General features: G+C 44.3%; 2 long non-coding RNA genes across 3 annotated transcripts; both read left to right on the plus strand.

Moving 5' to 3' along the window:
* The first annotated feature begins 6,601 nt into the window (after positions 1-6,601).
* On the plus strand, positions 6,602-9,054 carry LOC149380868 (uncharacterized). Of its 2 annotated transcripts, XR_016302002.1 has the most exons (3): positions 6,647-6,989; positions 8,212-8,344; positions 8,897-9,054. It is a non-coding gene; the product is annotated as an uncharacterized LOC149380868 (long non-coding RNA). The 2 variants fall into 2 exon arrangements; XR_016302003.1 differs by lacking the exons at positions 8,212-8,344; positions 8,897-9,054 and adding an exon at positions 7,496-7,919 and having other exon boundaries at positions 6,602-6,989.
* A 3,980-nt stretch (positions 9,055-13,034) lies between these two features.
* LOC149380869 (uncharacterized) lies at positions 13,035-15,366 on the plus strand. Its single transcript, XR_016302011.1, has 3 exons — positions 13,035-13,326; positions 14,524-14,656; positions 15,209-15,366. It is a non-coding gene; the product is annotated as an uncharacterized LOC149380869 (long non-coding RNA).
* The last annotated feature ends 1,059 nt before the right edge of the window (positions 15,367-16,425 follow it).

The raw sequence follows: 16,425 nt of genomic DNA on the forward strand, positions 1-16,425 counted from the left end.
CGTCTTAGCCTGCATCTCTGGGATGGCTTGTGGCGCGCCGCGGAGGCGTCTTAGCCTGCATCTCTGGGATGGCTTGTGGCGCGCCGCGGAGGCGTCTTAGCCTGCATCTCTGGGATGGCTTGTGGCGCGCCGCGAAGGCGTCTTAGCCTGCATCTCGTGGATGTCTTACGGCGCACCGCGAAGGCGTCTTAGTTGAACGCTCGTTCCCGTTTGTGTTCGGGTGTTTTGTTTTGGTGGAGCGTACTTTCTTTAGGGTTTTGAGTGTACTTGCCGTGCCTATGTCACTAGCCCCCCGAGTTTTTGGGTTTACGATCGTATTTTGATGACTGAAAATCTTTGATAAAGTGGATTTTGAAAGAAAAACCTCGAACTTTATTAATATTGCAAAAATTTGAAATCCTAAAACATTGGCTCGTAGGCCTTATTGAATGTTGGAAAGCAAAGAAATAAAATGGGGGGAGTGCTGGCTAGTGGTAGTAGTCTCTCAAGTTTTCCGCATTCCACAGGCGACAGATCGGTGTCCGTGTATTTGATGTAGCGTGTCTCGTCATGTATGACTTGGCAGACTTTATAGGGTCCCTCCCTGTTTGGGATGAAGACATCGGCGCCTTGCACTTGAGTGTCATGCAGAGGTCTTCGTAGATTTCGCGGAGGACCTTGGATGTAGCATAGTCTGGCTTGGGATTGATCTCCAGCCATGGTGCCGATTCCATCCTCGGTGGGGAACTTCACCAGTAGGTGGTATGTTGAAGTAATGGCCCTTAGTCGGTTCAGCGTGGGTCGCCCAATGATTACATTGTAGGGCGACTCTTGATCGACCACAAGGAATGGGACCATGTGAACGACTTCAATGCCTCCGGGAGTTCCGAAGGTGACCGGCAAATCGATGATGCCTTCGGTCATGACTCTCTCCCCAGTGAACCCGAATAGAGGCGTTTGGGTCGGAGTTGGACGTAGCCCCCCGAGCTTCATGCGCTCTAGGGTGGACTTGAAAACTATGTCGGCAGGGCTGCCGTTATCGATGAGAACCCTTTTCACCAGGTTATTAGCCACTTGGGCTTTGAGCACGATCGCGTCATTGTGCGGATGCACAACTCGCTGGGCCTCTTCATTGGTGAAATACATCGTCTCGTGAGGCACGGACGGAGGTTCTTCATACGTGAGGTTGATGCGCATAGCAGCATCTTCTTGAGCCACGGCCCTTAGGAATTTTTTCCGTTGTCGGGCCGAATCTCCATCTTGTGGACCTCCCAATATGGTGGTCACAACGTGGAGTTGTGGATTGGCATTGGCAGTAGCCGTGGTTCGGTCGGCAGAAGCGGCTGTTCCTCCTCCCTTGCCAGACTGTGGACTGTTCGAGGTGGGGCCCGCAGCGCTAATCATGCGTAACACGAACTCTTTTAGCTCACCCCGTTGGATCAATGCCTCGATCTGCCTTTTAAGACTATAGCATTCGGAGATCAAGTGACCGTATTCCTGATGGAACTCACAATATTTAGATCTATCGCGAGTCGCGGGATCTTTGCCTATTGGAGCCGGGGGAGTGAACTTGTCACGTGCCAAAGCCAGGATCCGCTCTGGCGGCGTGTTCAATGGCGTGAACGACGAGTAGCCCTTAAAGTCTTCCGCAAGTCGCGGCTTTTGGGGCATCGGAGGTCGGCTATTAGAAGTCTGACCCCCTCTGTTTTGTCTTTTACGGGAGTGGCCTTGCTCGTTGCTAGGCTCGTCTCGACGGTGAGGGCTTTGATTATTGCCCTTGCGCCCATCGAGGTAATCTTCGACTCCCATGAAGGTCTTGGCTCGAGTCATTAACTCAGCCATAGTAGAAGGGACACGGCCGACGATGGACTTAAGGAAGTCACTTGTGCGCAAGCCTTCAATGATGGCAGTGATTGCGTCTTTGTCGTCAAAGCGGTCGACCTTGTTCGATTCTTCAGTGAATCGGGCGAGGTATCGTCTAAGAGACTCGCCATTCTCTTGCCTGATTCACCACAAGTACATCTTGGTCTTCCTTTGGACCATAGATGTAGCGAAGCGTGCCAGGAACATGTCCTTCAGGTCTATGAACGAGTGGATGCTTCCTGGCTTTAAGTTCTTGAACCACTCAAAGCCGGGTCCGACGAGGGTCAAACTAAAAGCTTGGCACATGGCGCCAGGAGAAACACCCTGCATCGTCATCCAGGTTTCATAGTGATGGATGTGGTAAGCAGGATCTGCTTTCCCATCATAGGGAGCGAGGTTCGGGAGCTTGAAATTCCCCGTACAAACCTCAGCCAGTATCTGAGTAGTGAAAGGCGATGAATTCTCCTCAACGACCCCATAGGCACTTCCACCTATTCCGTATTCTTGGAGATCTCGTACCTCATTTCGAAGGTTGTGGATCATAGTGACCACATCGAGACCGGTCGTTGGAGTAACCCCTTGATCGGGAGGAGTCACCTGCAGCCTCTCGTTAGACCCCTGTCCTGCGCGGCGGTTCCCGTTAGTTGGGGCTGCCAGTGGGATATTGGGTCTAGAGCTTAGTCGCTCTCTCAGATCATTGCCACGCCCAATGCGTTGAGCAGTGAGGCGGTCCCTAAGGTCAGGGCTGGTCGTACGGAGGCGCAGGCTTTGTTTGCGACGGTGCGCTCTCCGCGCTCCCTGACTTTCCGCAACATTCTCCCTCGGACCTAGTCGGTCGACAGCTGAACGTCGGGAATTCCCCTCTTGAGAAGGTGCCGGCGCATCGCCTGTTCGGGGTAAGGGATTCGACGAACCGGCTTCAAACACGGCGGGGAGTCCCCCGTTCTTCGTGAGAGAAGTCTCGATATCCTCCGTCTCACCAGTACCCTCGTAATCAGGGCCACTTAAATTAAGTAATTATTTTAATAAATTTTTAAGGACATTTGCTACCAGTGGGGATTGAACCTAAGAACCCCACGTAGAAGGTGGTGTGAAATTACCACTAGATAATGCTAGGTACCATGTGATTATATTAATACTTAACATTTAATATTTTTTCATCAAAACTCCTCTTCTGAATAAAAAGTATGCTGAAATTAAATTACAAAAAAGATAATATAACCAATTTAATATATCATGCTAAGTAAATATGAAAAGACACAAAGTTTTTCCCTTAATCAGATGCGTTTATTAATTATGTTGTTATTCCACACAAAAAAATCTCGAATTAATTAAACTCTCAATATTATTAGAATTGTATTTATTCGTTATCTTGAGTGTCCATTGATGTAACCGCTACGTTAGTACTACTACTTCAGGTTCTTCTCATGACAAGAAGGGTGTATGTGGGAGTGGATATCGTCCCCTTTCACCAGGCGAGTTGGACCAACTACGCCCAAAGCAAGTTCGGCCCGAAGGGGCTCAAGATGATCGCTTGTTCGGCCCAAAGCCCAGTTCGACCTAAAAATCCCAGGCGCAGGCGAGATCGGCCCAAGACAATAGCGAGGGATTCTTCACTGAAGACCGAATCCTGACTCGACCCGGTCCCATAAATGTTCCTAGACGGTCCCGCCAAGTAATTCGAATGATTGATCTCCTAAGAAACGGTCAAATCGCCTAAAGATGGGGATGTACACGAGATTGGAGGATCGAACACCGGTTCTGCTCGTACACGTGTATCGATCTAAAGAAACAGGAGAATCAGCGAGCTAGCTATAAAAGCTCACTCCATCTTCATTTTACGACGACTGGATTTTTTGAAAGAGTGCCATTTAATTATATTTCAATTCGTTAGATTTCTTGCTCATTCTCATTCATTTTCGAAGGTTTGTATTCGATATTCAATAAAGAAATTTTCTGTCGTTCGTTTCTTCTATAAATTTACATTATTCGTAATTTCCATTCGGATCTCGATTCGATCTTCATAATCGGATTCTGAGATCCTTCCTTCATAAAAATAAATATATAAGGTAATTTAAATAAACTTAGTATAGATTGTTGGGACGAGAAATCGACTCAACAATTTGGTGCCGTCTGTGCGAAACGCTATCAGAAACCTAACGCCGAAGAACACAGATCAGATCTGGAAGGATGTCTTCTAACAGCAAGCATGAAATCCCAGTTTCTGGAGCCGATCCAGAGACACGGGCTCTTCTGTTGAAACTTGTCGAAACCACCGCCGAATTCTAGAGATCAACCTGATCCAAGCTCAATAGCCTGACAACTGCACAATCTTCACTTCAAGAGCAGCTTGACGTTGAGCGAGCTATCCTGCTGAGTTCGACCGGTCCACCCGCCGTAAATGGACGAAGGTTTTTCCCATGCGGAAGGCGACTAAGCTTCTCCGGGATTCAGGTGTCGCCCGACATGGCCAGTCCTAGCAACACGGCTGGAATTGGTCAGTTCGATGGACAGGCCGAGGCCAGTATTTGGCAAGCTCGACCGACTCAAGGCGACCTGTCACCCCCGCCTCCAGGAGGTCCTCCTCCTGGATATGTTCCTCAAGTCATCAACCTCCCTCACGAAGGAGTTCCAGAGGAACCGAACTATTTCGAGCCGGTAATTCGGTCGGAAGAAGACAACCGCCGCAGAGGACAAGTCCGAGCTGGGGGAGAACAGTTCGTCGTAGAAATCCCAAGGGATGATCACCCCGCGATCAACGCCTTTCGCCAAATGGTGGAGGAAAAGTTCCGAGCTGTGGATTCCCAAATGCACTACGCCACGAGCTCGGCCCCCGAGATCGATCGGCTGGTGGCAAACACCGGACGAACCACTTTTGCTTAACCCAAGTCAGAGTCGGGGACACCGGAAAGATCAGGCTCCCCAAATACTCTGGTACCTCAAACCCGAAAACAAATGTGACGGCCTTTCGCATCGCGATGGGTCGAGCATGTCTGAGAGATAATGAACGGCAAGCGGGATACTGTTAGTTATTCGCCGAGAACCTGTCAGGAAACGCCTTAGATTGGTTTTCACGTCTCGAAGAAGGGTCGATAAGTTCTTTTCAACAGCTGTCGACCGCTTTCATAAAACACTACTCGATGTTAGTGGAAGATGAAGCGACCACGGCAGACCTATGGAACACCCAACAGGCCCGAGATGAAACCCTGAAAAGTTTCATGACAAGGTTTGAAACCGTCATGTCAAAAATCCCTTCCGTGGAGGGAGAATCGGCTTTGAACGCTCTAAAAAATGGACTTTGGCACAAGTCTAGATTCCGAGAGGAAATGACCGTAAACAGGCCATGTTGTCGCACGAAAATGAACAACTAGTGAAAACCTTGGGCGGTTCGATCCAAGGCCGGACCAAGTGATCGCACCCGGGCCAAGAGTGTGAACTCGATAGTCTCGAGCTAGGGTTTTCTCCAATCAACCCGCCCCTCGGGAGAGGTATGGGGTGAGGAGGAGGAGTGACCGTGCCTTGGGTGTCGGCTGCCTACGTACCCGTGTGTGGGATCACGTCAGAACGTAGTTCAAGCGTGAAAGACGCAGTATGAGGCGTAGAACCTCGGCGGACTGACTCAAGGCTCGATTCGAGGAGCGAAGCTCGACTCCAGGAGACTGGCTCAAGGCTCGACTCGAGGAGCGAAGCTCGACTCGAGGAGACTGAATCAAGTCTCAACTCGAGGAGCGAAGCTCAACTCGGGGAGTCGACTCAAGTCTCAACTCGAGGGGCTAGGCTCGACTCGGGGAGCCGACTCAAGTCTCAACTCGAGGGGCTAGGCTCGACTCAAGGAGATTGGCTGGACTTTAAGGAATATGACTCTCCTCGAGGAGCGATGCTCGACTCGAGGAGTATGACTCGATTCGAGGAGCAAGACTCAACTCGGGGAGACTGACTTGATGAGTGATGCTCGACTCGAGGGGGATGACTCGAGGAGAGTGACTCGACTCGAGGAGCATGGCTTGATTTGAGGAGGGTGACTCGACTCGAGGCGCAAGGCTCGACTCGAGGAGGCCGTGACTCGACTTAAGGAGAAAGGCTCGACTCGAGGAGGATGTCTTGACTCGAGGAGCAAGGCTCGACTCAAGGAGGGCGACTCGACTTTAAAGAGCGATGCTCGACTCAAGGAGAATGACTCGGTGAGAGTTACTCAACTCGAGGAGCAAGGCTCAGCTCGAGGATAATGACTTGACTCAAGCAGCAAGGCTTGACTTAAGGAGAGCGTGCCTCGACTCGAGGAGCGAAGCTTGACTCGAGGAGAATGACTCGACTCGAGGAGCGCATCTCGACTCGAGGAGACTGACTCGTTTCAAGGAGCGAGATTCGACTCGAGGAGAATGACTCGACTCGAGGAGGTTCTACACGACCTCATTTGTCGCCTGGGACTCTTCCAGGAGGAGCTTGCTCGAGTGAAGTCTCAGCTAGCTCAGGCCGAGCGAGGTTCTCGCTCAGAGGCGGAGTTTGCGAGTTTTTACGAGAAGCTTTGATTAGCTCGCACGGAATGGAGAGTCTCCCAAGGCGGGTGTGATCGTACGAGAATTATTTCTGAGAAACCTTGAATATATTTGAATTAATCGAGAACGTACGAGAAAATTCTCGGTTTGAAGCTCTAAATTAAATGTTCTTTCAGTTACGATTTTAGTCACAAAGTTAGTGATAAGGACGTGGTTGTCATGTTTTCGGGCTCATTTGAAAGAAAACAAGGAAAAAAGGGGTTGGATTGTAAATAAAAGGATAAGTATTGCATTTCCACGTCATTAAGAGTTTGGAAACTTTTTGTAAGTGATGTATATCACTTGGCCGACTGAGGCATTTTGCAAACCAGGAAAAAAAAAAAAGAAGAAGAAGAAGAAAGAGAATTCGGGGGAGAGAGCGAGAGAGAGACCGAATGAGAGAGAGAGAGAGAGAGCGTGAGACGGAGTTGAGCTCTCGGAGGAAGAGGAAGCTCGGCCGATAGCAAGTCACCGAGACCCGAAACCCATCTCGCGCGGCCGCCGTGACCGAGGGAAAGGAAATCGCCGCGAGCCGCCGTGGCCGGCCAACCGGGAAGCGAGCGCCGGGAGAGAGAGAACACACCCCGGAGAGTCCAAATCCACGAAAACAAGGTAAAAGAAATCAAACCCGAATTGATTGGTGATTCTAGGGTTTGAACTGCAAATTTGGGATTTTGGTTTTCTTGTTTGATTTCGTGGAATTGAGTTGCTATTATGGTTGATTGAGCTTGATTTGTGATGATGTTACTCGGATTGTAGATTGAAATCATTGATTGGAATTTTCCTTGAATTTTTGGCCGAATTTCACAAGAGATTAGAGTTTATGTGAACGTGAATTGGGGCTTTTTGGATTCTGAAAGTTTTTGTTGTTGTTGATTTGATTATGTGTTTGAAATTGTGGTTGAGACTTGTTGTGTTTGGATTCTGGACGGTTTGGTGTTGATTTTAGTCTTGGCCGTGATCTTTTGTTGGCCATGGGATTTTGGTTGTTGAAAATTTGATTGGAATTTTGGGTATGAGTTAGTATGGTTGTTGCCAATTTTGGAATCAAATTTGTGGTTCGCGATACCTCGGAATTTATTTTGTAACGTGTTAACGAGGTTTGTTTCGATTGTGAGCCTTGTTATCGAGGGTCTAGACGTGTTTAGGCGGGCTACGCAGAGCCCAAAACAGCGGCGGTTCGGGACGACGAGGACGCGGCCCGAGGAATGACGGAGCCACCGCGCAAGTGTCGACGAGGCGAGGCCGAGGGAACGTCGAATGGATAGCGGCGTTTCGATTTTGGCCGGAGACTCGCGAGTGTCCAATTAGAGTTTTGCGAGTCAAGAATTTCCGAGTCTCGCCTCAAGTTATTTATGAAGTTTTGAATTATTGTAAAAGTCGTTTATGATGTAAAAGATAAAAAAGAAAAAAAAATATTATCTCGTTATTATTATTAAGCTCGTTTATGGATTTTAAGAGTTTAAGACTCGGTTGTGAGTTAAGGTTGGATTTTTCGGTTACTTGAGCTTAGTAATAATAAAATTTGATATTTCTTTGGAATTCGGAAAAGAAAAGAACGATACTTGCTTGCTAGAGTTATTCTCAGTTTTCGTTATAGAAATGAGATTAGATTCGTTCAAAGGAGAACGAGCTTGCTTATTATAATTATTTCTCGGTTTTGAGATTGATCGTAGTTTTTCGTTCGAATTTACACGTTCTCGTATCGTTTGAAGTTTTGTTCCGAGGATATGTCTTTGGGTTCTACGATTCTTTTAAATCGTACGTTTGAATTTGAGTATCGTGAATTACTCATAGAATTCTGATTCAGGATCGGTTTGATTTACCGTGATAGGACTCAAGATTGAAAGTCGTTTAGAGGGTTCACGGAGTAAGTGAACGTATGGATTCTCGGTATTAGTGAACGTTCAGGTTCACAGGACGAACGAACGTCTCGTGGAAGAGCGACATTGACGCTTACTCTCGAGGTAGGTTATTATAACCCTTCTCTCCTGATTTTATGGTTTGGCCTCAAGTATATATTATTTTCGAAATGAAAATGTTTGTGAACGTGCCACGTAACCTAGAACCGTTTTTAGAAAATGTGGCGGAACTTCAATTCGGTATATCCGATTATGAAGTTGAGAATATTTTCGATATTATACATATATCCCGTATTTACGAAAGGAAATGTTTCGTATATCCTGGACAAGCCGGTTTCACACACATGTATACGGTGCGGAGAGTGCACCTTGCTCTGATCAGAGGACTGCCACGGGTTAAGTTGGCAGGCGGCTCAGGAGATAGTACACGTTTTAGAAGTATCTAGGGACACATTTAAATTTCTGTCATTTATATTTCTGCAATTTACATTTCTGCAAGGTATACTTGTACGTGTATGGTGATTTACACGTGACAAGAATATTATTATTATACGGTAAGTATTATTTTCGAAAATTTTTTAAAAAATCAAACCATTACTATAGCACCTACTGAGCCTCAGGCTCACCCCTATTTCCTCAAATTTTTCTTATAATCAGGATGTGAGAAGGAGAAGGGTTAGGAAGACCTCGGGATTAAGTGTGGTCGAGAGTTTGAAGGTTTCCGCTGGATAGTCTATCAAGTGTCGAAGGTTGGTTTTATTTTCGTTTTCTTTCTTTTATCTTTGGACTTGTAAAGTAAATAACTGAGTATGCACCGTGGGATAGTTATGTAAATTTTATTACTGTTCAGATTATATTCTAATCACACCCCACTTTTCCCGGGGCGTGACAGGGTGGTATCAGAGCTCTAGGTTATGAATCTCTAGGGAATGCATACTCGGTTTACTTTACACTTATAGTCCATCGATAGTCGTTTTAGAAGGTCGCCTGATGCGAGTCCTTCGAATGTTCCTTTGTTATAAGGATCCTTATGTTCACTTGAGCCTCTTGAGTATGGCCGAGTAATGAATTGTTTTTCAGGAGGTGACAACACGTGTTCGGAATAAAGCACGTGCTAGTACGTCTAGAAGTCGATGTCTTTGAAAGTTCTAGGACTTCTATATTCGCGCATTCAAGGATATATGGCTCTGCGAGTTGCAGGTCATTGGGTTCAGAATATTGTAATGCAGTTGGATATGATAAGAACTCTACTAGAGTATTGCGTAGAGTTCATGGTAACTAAGCACAAAGCTCGTGCTAGTTTAACGTAAGGACTGTTCACGAAAACGTACGATGCTCATGACGTAGGAACAAATAGAGGGATTGTTCTACGTACAATGCTTTCTGGATGAGAGTTGATGGACTCAATAAAAGAAGATGATAGCATCTCAATAAGGGACAAGGCTACGATTGGGTGCGTTTTGCACTCTCACTATCGAAACCAAGCACATGAAGTGCATAAGGTTTGAGGTTGGCTTTGAGGTTTTTGTTAAAGATAGCCAAGCGTATGAATAAGGATGAGCTGGACATCGAAAGTCTTCTAGGATATGGCCTAGAAATGTTGGTTGAATCGGGAAAATACGATGTACGTGAAAGGTAATGTTTTGACATAGCTTGGTTGTCATAGTATAGAGTTCAGCTAGATTTCCATTGGCAAGGAGTTACGCTACGTATGGAATCTAGGGAGATAGTTCCTTATCAGGAAGGCCAAGGGGATGCAGAATTGTATCATGAAGTCCTACGTTGGAGGACGAAGAAAGTTTTCATGCTATGCACTTCTTTCGGCATCAGAAGTCGACGTAAAAGACGCTGATACATGATTAGCTATTTCTGTTGTGTTTGAATTTCTTAACGTTTTCCAGAAGAGTTAACTAGTCTGCCGCCTGATTGAGAGATAGAGTTATGTATTGATCTTATCCTTGATACCTTGCCAAGGGTTGACGAGTTGTTTGATCAATTGGGAGGATCTCGATTCTTTTCTAAGATAGATCTGAGATCCGGTTATCATCAATTGATGATTCGCGAGAAGGATATTCTGGAAATAGCTTTCAGGACTCGTTATGGTCATTTTGAGTTTCTGGTAATGCCTTCTGGATTAACGAACGCTCATGCAGCTTTTATGGATATGAGGAATCGGGTTTTTCGACCATTCTTGGATCAGTTTGTCATTGTCTTCATTGATAACATTTTGATTTACTTAAAGGATGCACAAGAGCATGAGCAACATATTAGAGTCGTTTTGCAGACTCTTCGGGAGCATCAGTTATATGCCAAGAAGGAGGAATGTGATTTTTGGTTTACATAAGGTTTGGGATGCGTTTGGATGCAAAATGGACACGTAGTCGCTTATGGTTCTCGTCAATTGAAGGCTCACGAGAAGAACTACCTAACTCATGATCTGGAGTTAGTAGCCATAATCTTTGCGTTGAAGATATGGAGATGCTACCTTTACGGTGTAAGATTTCAAATCTTTTCTGATCATAAAAGTTTGAAATATCTCTTCACTCAGCGAGATCTGAACTTGAGACAACGTCGATGGATTGAGTACATGGAGGATTACGATTTCACTCTCGAGTATCATCCGGGCAAGGCTAACGTTGTAGCTGATGCACTGAGTAGGAAATGTGCAAGTGTTTTAGCAACGCTAGGATTGCTGGATTGGAAGAGAGAAATGGTAATTGAGGATTACGATCTCAAGTTCTTCGAGAATCGTGATTCAGCGGTGATTTATAATCTGGTAGATCCACCGTACCTGGTCCAACAAGTTAAAGAGATTCAGCAGCAAGATAAGCATCTTCTGAGCGTTCTGACAAGATTGAAGAACGATGAGACGCTAGAACATTGGAATGTTCGAGGGGATGGAAGCTTGTATTTCAAGAATCGTTTAGCTGTTCCACAAGTAGACGAGATCAAGAAAGCGATTATGGAAGAAACTCATAAGTCTCGTTACACCATTCATCCTGGAGCCAAGAAATCTGAAGAAACAATTCTGGTGGCGCAACTTGAAAAGAGACGTCCTTGACTATGTCAGGAGTTGTCAAAATTGTCTCAAAGTGAAAGGTGAGAGACAGAAGCCAGGAGGAATGTTACAACCGTTGCCCATACCAGAGTGGAAATGGGAAGAGATAACCATGGATTTTCTCACAAACCTACCAAAGTCACAGGAAGGTTTTGATACGATTTGGGTAATCGTGGATCGACTCACAAAGTCCGCGCATTTCATTCTCATTAAGGTAACGTACTTCAAGAGGAAACTAGCATAGGTGTATCTTGAAAACGTGGTGATGTATCACGGTGTTCCTAAGAGCATTACTTCAGATCGTGACACGCGATTCACTGCTCATTATTGGAGAAGTTTCCAGGAAGCCATGGGAACTATACTGAATTTTAGTACTGCTTTTCATCCTCAGACAAATGGGCAATCTGAAAGAGTTATTCAAATCATGGAAGACATGTTGAGAGCGTATGCTTTGGATTTTGGTAACAAATGGAAAGAAAATCTCTCGTTGGTTGACTTTGCGTACAATAACAGTTATGATTCTAGCATCGACACGAATCCTTCTAAAGCTTTATATGGGAGACCGTGTAGATCTCCTGTGTGTTGGATTGAACCAGAAGATCGCGTTCAAACAGGAGATACCATTATCGAAAAAAAAACTAATGAGAAAATTGCTGTCATTCAGCAGCGATTGAAGACAGCTCAGAGTCGACAAAAGAGCTATGCTGATAAAAGACGAAGACCACTTGAATTTGAAGTAGGAGACTATGTGCTCTTAAAGGTATCTCCACGTAAAGGTATTTCCCGTTTTGGAAGGAAAGGGAAATTGTCTCCTCGATACGTAGGACCTTTCCAGATTACTGCACGAGTAGGTCTTGTGGCTTATCGACTTGGTCTACCCCCAGAGTTAGCGTTTGGGCACGATGTTTTTCACGTGTCAATGCTTCGGAAGAGCGAACCCGATCCTACAACTATCGTTCAACTCGAAGATGTACCGATTCAAGAGGATGTCACTTACGATGAAGTTCCAACCCAGGTTGTCGATAGAAAGATGAAGAGTCTTCGTAACCGTGAGATTCCGTTGGTGAAGGTCTTGTGGACTCATCATGGAAGCGAAGAAGCGACTTGGGAACTGGAAAGCGATATGATGGAAAAATATCCGTACTTATTCCATGTACCCACTTAGATCTTAAATTTCGGGATGAAATTTTTCTAAGGAGGGGAGAACTGTAGCGACTCGAAATTTAAGCTTAATGTTGTAAACTAAGTTTTTCAAAAGGACGAGAAAATTATGTAAATTAATTTTCTAAGAATCGTTTCCATCATTTTGGGTTGGAGTAATAAGTTTATCGAGTGATTTAAGATATTTTAAGGTAATGGAAAATCTCGGAATGAATAAAGGATTTATCGAGTTCGTCTGGAATAAATTATTTTCCGAGGAGATATTCCGGAATTTAATTTAAGAAAATAAATTCTCAAGGACGAGAATTATTTCTGAGAAACCTTGAATATATTTGAATTAATCGAGAACGTACGAGAAAATTCTCGGTTTGAAGCTCTAAATTAAATGTTCTTTCAGTTACGATTTTAGTCACAAAGTTAGTGATAAGGACGTGGTTGTCATGTTTTCGGGCTCATTTGAAAGAAAACAAGGAAAAAAGGGGTTGGATTGTAAATAAAAGGATAAGTATTGCATTTCCACGTCATCAAGAGTTTGGAAACTTTTTGTAAGTGATGTATATCCCTTGGCCGACTGAGGCATTTTGCAAACCAGGAAAAAAAAAAGAAGAAGAAGAAGAAAGAGAATTCGGGGGAGAGAGCGAGAGAGAGACCGAATGAGAGAGAGAGAGAGAGCGTGAGACGGAGTTGAGCTCTCGGAGGAAGAGGAAGCTCGGCCGATAGCAAGTCACCGAGACCCGAAACCCATCTCGCGCGGCCGCCGTGACCGAGGGAAAGGAAATCGCCGCGAGCCGCCGTGGCCGGCCAACCGGGAAGCGAGCGCCGGGAGAGAGAGAACACACCCCGGAGAGTCCAAATCCACGAAAACAAGGTAAAAGAAATCAAACCCGAATTGATTGGTGATTCTAGGGTTTGAACTGCAAATTTGGGATTTTGGTTTTCTTGTTTGATTTCGTGGAATTGAGTTGCTATTATGGTTGATTGAGCTTGATTTGTGATGATGTTACTCGGATTGTAGATTGAAATCATTGATTGGAATTTTCCTTGAATTTTTGGCCGAATTTCACAAGAGATTAGAGTTTATGTGAACGTGAATTGGGGCTTTTTGGATTCTGAAAGTTTTTGTTGTTGTTGATTTGATTATGTGTTTGAAATTGTGGTTGAGACTTGTTGTGTTTGGATTCTGGACGGTTTGGTGTTGATTTTAGTCTTGGCCGTGATGTTTTGTTGGCCATGGGATTTTGGTTGTTGAAAATTTGATTGGAATTTTGGGTATGAGTTAGTATGGTTGTTGCCAATTTCGGAATCAAATTTGTGGTTCGCGATACCTCGGAATTTATTTTGTAACGTGTTAACGAGGTTTGTTTCGATTGTGAGCCTTGTTATCGAGGGTCTAGACGTGTTTAGGCGGGCTACGCAGAGCCCAAAACAGCGGCGGTTCGGGACGACGAGGACGCGGCCCGAGGAATGACGGAGCCACCGCGCAAGTGTCGAATGGATAGCGGCGTTTCGATTTTGGCCGGAGACTCGCGAGTGTCCAATTAGAGTTTTGCGAGTCAAGAATTTCCGAGTCTCGCCTCAAGTTATTTATGAAGTTTTGAATTATTGTAAAAGTCGTTTATGATGTAAAAGATAAAAAAGAAAAAAAAATATTATCTCGTTATTATTATTAAGCTCGTTTATGGATTTTAAGAGTTTAAGACTCGGTTGTGAGTTAAGGTTGGATTTTTCGGTTACTTGAGCTTAGTAATAATAAAATTTGATATTTCTTTGGAATTCGGAAAAGAAAAGAACGATACTTGCTTGCTAGAGTTATTCTCAGTTTTCGTTATAGAAATGAGATTAGATTCGTTCAAAGGAGAACGAGCTTGCTTATTATAATTATTTCTCGGTTTTGAGATTGATCGTAGTTTTTCGTTCGAATTTACACGTTCTCGTATCGTTTGAAGTTTTGTTCCGAGGATATGTCTTTGGGTTCTACGATTCTTTTAAATCGTACGTTTGAATTTGAGTATCGTGAATTACTCATAGAATTCTGATTCAGGATCGGTTTGATTTACCGTGATAGGACTCAAGATTGAAAGTCGTTTAGAGGGTTCACGGAGTAAGTGAACGTATGGATTCTCGGTATTAGTGAACGTTCAGGTTCACAGGACGAACGAACGTCTCGTGGAAGAGCGACATTGACGCTTACTCTCGAGGTAGGTTATTATAACCCTTCTCTCCTGATTTTATGGTTTGGCCTCAAGTATATATTATTTTCGAAATGAAAATGTTTGTGAACGTGCCACGTAACCTAGAACCGTTTTTAGAAAATGTGGCGGAACTTCAATTCGGTATATCCGATTATGAAGTTGAGAATATTTTCGATATTATACATATATCCCGTATTTACGAAAGGAAATGTTTCGTATATCCTGGACAAGCCGGTTTCACACACATGTATACGGTGCGGAGAGTGCACCTTGCTCTGATCAGAGGACTGCCACGGGTTAAGTTGGCAGGCGGCTCAGGAGATAGTACACGTTTTAGAAGTATCTAGGGACACATTTAAATTTCTGTCATTTATATTTCTGCAATTTACATTTCTGCAAGGTATACTTGTACGTGTATGGTGATTTACACGTGACAAGAATATTATTATTATACGGTAAGTATTATTTTCGAAAATTTTTTAAAAAATCAAACCATTACTATAGCACCTACTGAGCCTCAGGCTCACCCCTATTTCCTCAAATTTTTCTTATAATCAGGATGTGAGAAGGAGAAGGGTTAGGAAGACCTCGGGATTAAGTGTGGTCGAGAGTTTGAAGGTTTCCGCTGGATAGTCTATCAAGTGTCGAAGGTTGGTTTTATTTTCGTTTTCTTTCTTTTATCTTTGGACTTGTAAAGTAAATAACTGAGTATGCACCGTGGGATAGTTATGTAAATTTTATTACTGTTCAGATTATATTCTAATCACACCCCACTTTTCCCGGGGCGTGACAGGGTGGTATCAGAGCTCTAGGTTATGAATCTCTAGGGAATGCATACTCGGTTTACTTTACACTTATAGTCCATCGATAGTCGTTTTAGAAGGTCGCCTGATGCGAGTCCTTCGAATGTTCCTTTGTTATAAGGATCCTTATGTTCACTTGAGCCTCTTGAGTATGGCCGAGTAATGAATTGTTTTTCAGGAGGTGACAACACGTGTTCGGAATAAAGCACGTGCTAGTACGTCTAGAAGTCGATGTCTTTGAAAGTTCTAGGACTTCTATATTCACGCATTCAAGGATATATGGCTCTGCGAGTTGCAGGTCATTGGGTTCAGAATATTGTAATGCAGTTGGATATGATAAGAACTCTACTAGAGTATTGCGTAGAGTTCATGGTAACTAAGCACAAAGCTCGTGCTAGTTTAACGTAAGGACTGTTCACGAAAACGTACGATGCTCATGACGTAGGAACAAATAGAGGGATTGTTCTACGTACAATGCTTTCTGGATGAGAGTTGATGGACTCAATAAAAGAAGATGATAGCATCTCAATAAGGGACAAGGCTACGATTGGGTGCGTTTTGCACTCTCACTATCGAAACCAAGCACATGAAGTGCATAAGGTTTGAGGTTGGCTTTGAGGTTTTTGTTAAAGATAGCCAAGCGTATGAATAAGGATGAGCTGGACATCGAAAGTCTTCTAGGATATGGCCTAAAAATGTTGGTTGAATCGGGAAAATACGATGTACGTGAAAGGTAATGTTTTGACATAGCTTGGTTGTCATAGTATAGAGTTCAGCTAGATTTCCATTGGCAAGGAGTTACGCTACGTATGGAATCTAGGGAGATAGTTCCTTATCAGGAAGGCCAAGGGGATGCAGAATTGTATCATGAAGTCCTACGTTGGAGGACGAAGAAAGTTTTCATGCTATGCACTTCTTTCGGCATCAGAAGTCGACGTAAAAGACGCTGATACATGATTAGCTATTTCTGTT

Source organism: Urtica dioica, chromosome 11 (genome assembly GCF_054948205.1).
Source record: "Urtica dioica subsp. dioica isolate 48M chromosome 11, U.dioica_male_clone48M_v1_H2, whole genome shotgun sequence".
NCBI classification, from domain to species: domain Eukaryota; kingdom Viridiplantae; phylum Streptophyta; class Magnoliopsida; order Rosales; family Urticaceae; genus Urtica; species Urtica dioica.